This window comes from Anas platyrhynchos, chromosome 28 (assembly GCF_047663525.1).
Source record: "Anas platyrhynchos isolate ZD024472 breed Pekin duck chromosome 28, IASCAAS_PekinDuck_T2T, whole genome shotgun sequence".
Taxonomy (NCBI): Eukaryota; Metazoa; Chordata; class Aves; order Anseriformes; family Anatidae; genus Anas; species Anas platyrhynchos.
The window spans coordinates 3,930,152-3,939,133 of NC_092614.1; the positions used below are offsets into that span (position 1 = coordinate 3,930,152).

General features: G+C 39.2%; 1 non-coding gene across 1 annotated transcript; it reads left to right on the top strand.

Moving 5' to 3' along the window:
• The first annotated feature begins 4,077 nt into the window (after positions 1 to 4,077).
• Positions 4,078 to 4,159, top strand: TRNAS-GCU (transfer RNA serine (anticodon GCU)). Its single transcript has one exon. It is a non-coding gene; the product is annotated as a tRNA-Ser (tRNA).
• The last annotated feature ends 4,823 nt before the right edge of the window (positions 4,160 to 8,982 follow it).

Sequence of the window (8,982 nt, forward strand, 5' to 3'; positions counted from 1 at the left end):
CATTCCCATTACAGTACCGGACAGAAAATGCAAAATCATGCCACACATGCGGAGCTGTGACAGAAATACCCATGCACATCCATAACTTGGTGTCACTCATACACCCCTAATGGGGTGCCTTCCTTTTGAGCGTGCCTTTCCAACCACTTGCTGGAGCAGGCTAGCTGCCCATCAGGCAGGTCAACCTGCACAGCACTTCTTACACACACACTTAGCACATAACCGCAGGACATCTGCTTTTCAGTCAAGTAGCATAACAGAAGTCACTGGAATGCAGACATAAAAAATTATACAGCCTTCCCAGCCACTAGACAGTTTATCACTACTGTAACATTGCCAAAACCCACAATAAGTTGAAGTATCTTTGTGCAGTTTAATTTATTTACCAAGTTCATTAGAATTCACTTCAGTAAAAATACAGATTTGTAAGCATATAGGCACCACACGAACTACCAGATTCAAGTCTCTAGCTTGGACTACAGGGTCTTTACAAAGACCATTTTGCAGAATTTATGTGACTGAACGACATCCTAGTCACCAAAAACAAGGTACAAAAAGTATTGAAAACAGCAGTGCTTCCAGTTACCTTGTAACTATGCCTTATCCTCATTATTTTCTTCTGAGAGTTACAGCACAACTTAACATACTTTTTTTTTTTTTTGTCCTCAAGCTCTCCAATCTGCATAGAACCAAAAGAGCATTTCTGAGCAGACCTTCCTTTCCAAAAAAAAAAAAAAAAAAAAAAAAACAAACAACCAGTAGACTTCTCTTATGTGCTCCCTTACAGGTGTAGACTATAATCACACCTGATCCTCATATCCTCCTCAACATCCTAATGCAAGGGGATTGATTTCCTTGTTGTCTTCCACTTATTTAAATGATCTTCACAGTGTTTTTGGCAGCTTCACAAAAGACACCTGTGTATGCCCTGCTCATCAGTCATAGCATTAAAAAAAATAAAATAAATGTTAGAAGAGAACCTACGTCACCATTGGGATTGGATGCCTGGAAATGCACCTGGAATGAGAACTATAATGACTTTTTCAGCAATACTAACTTAAATGATTACAACTGTATCCCCACCAGCTTCACTGGTTGATGTTAACTAGTCACCAACTCCTTCAAGTAGTTTCACTAGTAATGGATTAGGGAATCTTAATTAAACTAAGGGTTAAAACAAGGGCTTTGATGAGGCCTTTTTGCAAGCACTCCTGTATGGTAAGCATCCAGATCCATGTGAAGGGTTTTCTTGTCTGTAGGTAAATACCGTGGCTGTCATCTTTAAAGATACTTCATAATTCTACCCATTTTAGGTGGGCAGACCAGAAAACAGAATGCATTTGTGGTACTGCTATTTGCTACTAAGTCAGCACTATGGGCACGTCACATGAAAATGCATTTCCCTTGTCTTGGTGTGCTTGTTGTGAATTGCAAAGCTGCAGATAAAACTTTCCAGTTAATTGTCACACTATCTCTACGTGAACCTATCCATGTGTTCTGTACCTTCCAAAGCTCTCTGGAATGACATTTTTGATGTTTTTAAATTCACAGAACATCATTTCACTGGAGCAATATGAATGTAGTTGAGCTGGTCTAAAAAAAGGTCACATCAACTGATCCTGTGGCCTCTCGTGGTTTGTCTGAAGTCTTTCATCAGTCGTCTTGAAGCTGTACAAATGAATAGTGATTTTCAGTCCTGACTTTCTGGAGGTTGGGAGGGATTTTAATTAGAACCCAGTCTAAGGGATGCTGGATTCTTGTGATTCCTTTCTAGTCTTGCCATTTTGAAATGTCCAGCCTCAAATAATACTGACACAGTGATAAGAATAATTCTTGGCCTTTTATTGTTGTTGTTATGGCATGCTCACCCTTACAATTAGTCGGTATTTCTGGCTTAGTTATGGCTGAACATCATTAAAAACAAGACAAGACAAAAGAAGTCAGAAAACCCCAAACCAAAGAACTGAGTAACCTCACAGTTTTCTCCTGACAAATCATCAGTCTGGATGAGAAAACATAACATAAAAATACTTTCAGATGTAGCACATAAACTACCTGTCTGTTGTGCATCAGGACTTGGCATTTCCACAGGTTACCTCTCATTTTGAATATCTATTGTAAGGAATCGTTAAAAAAACCCTTTCTGTTTGACATTCAGAAAGCTGGATGCAGCTGCACTGTCAGCTGAAGTTGGTGAAGAATTCAGCACTTTGAAAACTCAGGCAAAAGAGGGGGGATTACTTTCTGCTCATTTTAGGCATTCCCAGTACAAAGGGAACATCTCAAGCAGCTGGCCATGCTCCTGTTACAGTCTGTGTAGAGAAAAAGGCAAGTTTTGAGATCTGGTTCATCTTTCCTTGGGAAAGATGCCTGAAGCTGGTCACACGAGCTTCACTCTCCAGACCTCTGTCTTTTCTCTGGACTGTAAAGGCATGACTGGGTTGGATATAAATACCTAGGGTGCAGCTGTGAAGTGGAGCAGACAGACCACAGTCAAAGTGGTTCATGCTGATTACTGGAAGAGTGAGTCAAAGAGAGTCATTTAACAACACTGGCAGACCCATAGGCAGAATTTTCAATTTCTGAAAACTTGGGTTCAGGTGCGAGATACCAAATCTTGTAACAGGCGAGACAACAAGGTGCAGAACATGGGCACATCCCTGTGGCACGGTGCAGCAGCAGGACAGAATTACACTGGAATGATTCTGGTTTCTGAGCAACCTCAATTATCTGTTAATGGCCCAACATTACATGGTCAAATGTGCTCTAAATTAGTCTAACTCCCTCTCCTGTAATAGAGGCCAAGCTCATCTGATGTGGGACATTTACTGCAAGCAGGATAAATAGCCCAAAATGCTGAAAATTTTTATTTACCATCATTTTCCTAAAACCTTCAGGACCTGAAGGGACAGCTTTAGTGTCAAATGATACAATGCTGCAGCAGTCAGAGGTTACAGATGGCCTTGTTAAAAGCGCTCATAAAGAAGTCTATCAGCAACAGACAAACATGAAAGAGAAACCACTTTCAGACAAACACTTCAGAGAGAATACCGAATTAAAACAAGAGACCCACGGGAGCAGTTCAGTGAAGCTTCTCACTGCTATTCATGGGTTAGTCACTCAAATATTTTGATACAGAATCACGTATATTCATTTCTGAAATGTGTGTGCTTTCCGATAGCTGAGTCAGCCTGCTCGAAGTAAATAGATCAGAGCCGGAAAACTGAAGGAGCAGTCCCCCAGAGGTGGCTCAGAGGTAGCACATGTTACGTCAGTGATGGACAATTAATAAATGTTTGATGCTATTTTCTCCAATGCTTGCCATCAATGCTATTCTGCTGTAGGGCTGCTTGCATCGTTTAACCTTCCCTCCCATGCAGGTCTGCACTAAAACAATTTGGATGGGGAACAGCAAGTGGAACAACACGTGAGGTTCTGGCTATGTGAGACCCTCGGGCTTTGAAAAAATAATATCCTGCTCCCTCCCGTGTCACTCAAGTTCAAAGGGACAGGGTTCATAGGTTTTCCTATAATCTAGGTGTCATGAAGAGACCGAGGAGATTTAGCTGAAGTGACCACACAGAGCTGCATCAGCGAGATGCCGTGTTCCCGCATCTCTTCTCTTTTAAAGTCTAAATTTGGGTTGGACTTGAAAAAGAAAAATACCAAATCCAGATACTGAACTCTCTGCCCCATGTATTCCAGAAAAATGTATTACTCCTAGGCTTGAGTTCTATCATAGTTCTGAAACTTGGAGTTTTATTAGCACAAAATTTAATTAAATCTGTATAAAAACTCTTTAAATGGATTTAATCGTTAAAAAATATAATCCGAAACCATAAAACAAAGCTACAACCTTAGACTTTCTTAATGCTATCAATAGTGCTGAAATAATGATAATAATGATAATTTAAAAACTAGTCTTAGGACTAGCTGCATAAATAAAATAAATCTTTAAAAATAGAGTATAATATAGACAAATTGAATAAAGTTTCAGACAGCCATGTGTATTTACAATCATTTTGATACTGACACTAACTCAGAGTTGTGCTGTATTTTAAAGATTAAAGCTCCACAGACGAGGTGGCCGAGTGGTTAAGGCGATGGACTGCTAATCCATTGTGCTCTGCACGCGTGGGTTCGAATCCCATCCTCGTCGACAACCAAAAAACCTTTCCTGAAGGAAGGGTGCAGTGAGGTTGGAGCCATGCTATTTTCAGTGGTGCCCACTGCCACGACAAAAGGCAGTGAGCACAGACTGAAATACAAGCAGTTCTGTTTAAACATCAGGAAACACTTCTTTACTGTCTGGGTGGCCCATTAGTGCTGTACTGTCTCCTTCCTTGGAGCTCTTCAAAAACCAGCCTGCTCTAGGTGTTCCTGCATGAGCAGATGATTTCCAGAGCTCCCTTCCAACCCTAGCTATTAAATGATTCTGTAATTTTGATTAAAAATAAAAATAAAAATAATTAAAAAAGCATTTAAAAAAAAAAAAAAAGCATTCTCCTTGCTGTCTCTAGTGTTATTAAATTGCATGTCTAATCAGTGTCAAAACAGAAAAGGTTTATTAATCTTGGTTGCCTTTCTCCTAGTGCTCAAGGCAGCCTAGAGCAGGGGAAAATGAAAGTAAGCTTTGGAGCTTAAAACACTTCTACCAAATTCTTGTTTAATTGTTCTCATTAAATATGCAAGATCTCATGTATTGGCAAGAGGGACTCAGTTATAAGAGACACATTAAACATCAAAAAGTGGGAGGAAAAAATTCAGGAAATACAACTTCTGGAAATTAGGAAAATTTACATGATACCAAGTGTACAGTAGATATATTTAACTGAAGCTCCCAATAAAATGTGAAGAGAAGAAAGCCCACAGTGTACAAGATCCAGGCAGTGGGCTTTAGTCCTTTGGTTCTCTAAGAGTCTGTTGCTGTAAAACTGATTTGTTGCCCCTGTGGTGTGCTAGCACTCTTCCTCCTTATTTGATTCAATGAGTTTTTAAATTGCATTTATGAGCAATTTTTGAACTTTTATGAGCTTTCTGGAAACATCCAAAAAGAAGGTTGGCATCTTACTGGTTAAAGACTCCACTCGTTTCATAAAACCTTTGTTTTCATTTACTTTTAGCATAGTCACAGCATTCTCTTCCCTTTGAGCCGATCAGGAAATTCGACGTACCCATCCAGTCTGAACAGAGAAACACTAAGAGGGAGACACTGACAGATGTAAAACAGGGCAACGAACCGGATTATTTGCTAAGATGTAATCACAAACTCTAAGAAAAGGCTTTGCTTTTACTTGCAAAATAATCTGGGATTTTATGGGTTAGAAGAGTGAGCGCTTAGTCATGCAGCTGGTCCCTGTGATGTCAAAGAGTACATCTACATCAAATATTGAGGAGGAGCCTGAAGCTGTTTTCCAGACTCAGATCACTGTCTGAACAAACAGCAAATGAAGCCAAGTCCTCCGAGAAAGCTTTCTGCATTTATTTCTGCTGTTTCAGGGTTCCAGATCTAGAACCATATTATAACACTGGATTTTGGGTGGCCAGCCCTGCTGAGCGTAGGATATCAGAACAGAAACTGAAGGAAATTTGGACTCTACTGACTAGCTGGAAAAAAAAAAATAAACTCCCAAGTTAAATTTTTCTTATCTTAGTGAAACACTCTGGACATAAATTTTAAAGAGGTGCTAGCACTAATGATTAAAAAAAAACAAAACACCATCTTCAGCAGTATGAAGCAGTTTTGATCTTCAGCAGAGACAAAAACTGTTTTCTAAAGTGTATCCCCTTCTCCCAACCCTTCAAACTCCATATCATCTTGGCAGCTGTTTCCTAAATACAACCATTAGTCAAAATAAATAATGAAATTCCTCTTCAGTCCTACAGTACTGCTGAGTTTATAGCAAGCTCTACCCTGGGGTATCTTCTGTGAGCATTTTTTTTTTTTTTCTTTTTAATGAATTAATGAGAAGTAAAGAACAATTTTAAAAGCTAGTTAAGATACTTATTTGAACTTATTTGCTTGTTGATATTTATTTGCTATCACCTGGTAAGTTAGGAAATCATTCAATTCACACAGCTGAGAGTAATTCAGTTTACATTTGTACTTTGCCTTGTAATTGTAAAAGTACTGCCTCCGAAGTGTCTGGCTATAACCTTGTCTTTGACCTCTAAGATACACTATCTATTACAAAAATATTTTATCCGTTTTCCATTACAAAGATTTTGCTTTGTTTAAACTCTGATTGTGTAATGGGCATTTAAACAAAGTACATTTCATATTTAGATAAGTTGTGTAGACAATGATTACGGGCTAAGAAGAGATTAACTCCCCATTTCTGATGTAAATGCTTGTTGAATCCCGTTACAGAACAGGGACTCTTGTCCCCCAGCCAATAGGAAGGACTTGCTTTTCTCTCAAAGGTAGAAATAAAATGGAAATAAAAGGGTAAGGAAGCTTTCTCTGGCAAATCATTTATTAACCTTGGCATGTTAATATTCTCCAGAGACGTGAAATTGCCTTCGTTGGCCAAGCCAGCCACTTCACCCTCACCTTCTAAGTTCTAGTACAATGTCATTGTCCGGGATTACTGGACAGAAAAATGAGAATGCATATTTTAAATGCATGTTTTACCAGTGAATGGCAGGTATTTGTTGTCTTGAAGATCGGTTTACTGAGGAGATGCTGATGAGCAATGAAATCATAATGCTGCTGCTGCAGAAAGGTTTCTCTCAATCCCGACGTTTCAGTTGCAGGAAAAATACCACATATAAACAGGATTTTGAGGACTTGTAATGCCCGGGAACAATGCTAAATGCCAAATGAGTTATTTCATCCTAGAGGAAGACTGCAGATCTCTGTGTTTATAACACAGCTAATATTCTCATAGCAAACCTCTTGCAGTTGGAGCGAGCTGAGTTTCTTTGTTGGACTTGCTTCCCCTGCCGTGGGGTTTTGCCAAGGAGGGATCTTTCACTTCTGTCAGCTGGGGCTACAGTGACACCTAGTAACTGCTTGGCTAATTACAGCTCAGGTTTTTCGGCTTTTGCCAGCCTCTATCTGGCCTGTTGGCTCCAGCGGTGAGAAATTCCTCATCCCCAGCAGGGATTTTGTGCTACCAGCACCTCCCGGAGCCAGTGCTCAGAGCTGCATGGTCTAAACCACTGAGAAGCAGCAATTACTTGCTTATGCTGACACACTCTTTGCAATATAAAATCATGCTTAGAATCATCCATTTTAATTAATTAGTGATATAGTATCACTTCTAAGGAGACCTTCTTGCGTGCCTTCTACATTTTGCATCATCCTCCACACGGCTGCTATGCCAGCAGTTCATGCCCCAGTAGAAACACATCTGCCAGCTAACCAGGATGGATTTACTTCTTATATAATATGTAAGAGTTAAACAATAATTCAAATACTGTAGGTTTGACAATCCCATCAAAACAGAAAACTGCATTTTCAGCTGTACTTTCAATAAATTGAAATAAATAAATTACCAAGGTAATTAAGAAAGCAGGACTTAGTAGCTTTTGCATAATTTAAAACCAGTGACTTGAACATGTCTTCCACCTGTTAAAACTTCACAACAATGCTATAAGGAATACAAAAAAATCTCATTCTAGGAAAAAAAGATGCTGAAGCAGTGAGCTCAAATGATTTCCACAGCATTTAGAAGATGTTTACGTGCAAGAAGGAGGGCTCGTACTTTCTGCCTTACCATACTTTCCCATGGTAACCAAAACGGTGAAAATCTGAAGGCTGCATCGAATGACACATTTATTTTGAATGTTGGAGAAACTTTCTCTTCAGATGGGCAGCAAAACTGAGTTCAGAAAGCGCTGCACTGCTGTTTTGAGAGCAGGTTAGCAGTGCAGATAATAGGCAATCAAAATAATTATTCAGTGATTGTTCTCTACTTCCAAATTTAAAAGAAAGCAAAGACATTTTGCTTTGTTCTATTCAGTTACCATTTTTTCTTGATGAAGAAAAGTATCCTGAAACACTCTTTTTTTTTTTTTTCATTTGCAGATTCTGAGAAAATTGGATTAAAAAATCTCATGACTTTGGAAGTCCACCAAGAAGCCTTTGTACCCTTGTCCCTGTCTTTTATACCCCTTATATTCTGTCCTACTCTAATTAAAGCCAAAACAAGAGTGTCTGTGTCACACAGTCCTTTTTGTAGTCCATCTGATGTCTTAAAAAGTCCAAACACTGCCTGCTAATTGCTCTAAAAGACCACAGGTCAAGGTAACTAGTAGTGATGTCAACATAGCATTTCTGCTGATTATGTCCTAAAACTGCCTCGCCTAATTGCAAACAGTTGGCTGGCAAGTTGTGTTTTTAACTGACCTCCTTTAACCTTTAAAATCACAAGTGATGGAGATGCCTGTGGTTCCTCTACTGTGTGCTGTGAGTCACATAAAATACTGACATTCGGTGCTTCTGAGCTTTCTTCTGATTACAGCTCGAGCTTATAAAGTGACGTGATCCTATCCACAGCTTACAGCCAAAAGGTCCAAAGCATGTTTTTATTATCCGTTGATTTAAGGCATGTAGCAATGAACCATCAAGTGCATCGCCTTCAGCTGGAATAAAGCTTTCAGTAAAGTTCTAATATTTAATATTCTCTAGCAAATAGCACAGCCCAAACAAGAAGAGTCCTTCCTTATTTTATAAGGGAGAATGAAAAAAAAAAAAAAAAAAAAAAACAGTTACTCAGATCTTGACTTGAATTAGAGTATAATGGTGACATGCAAAAATACCGTGCTGAATCCACCTGAAGTAACTAGTAAATACTGCTGTTGTTTGGAAGCGAAGATACGGAGACTGAAGGCCTCACTGTACAGTACAGCAAGAAGCCTGGAGTATTTGTAGCTCAGCAAAATATTGGACTGATTGGCACAAGTTTGCTGTAGAAATTCTTCTAAGCTATGTACAGATTTGTGCAGGAACCTCCTGAATTCTTGTCTGGTTAACAC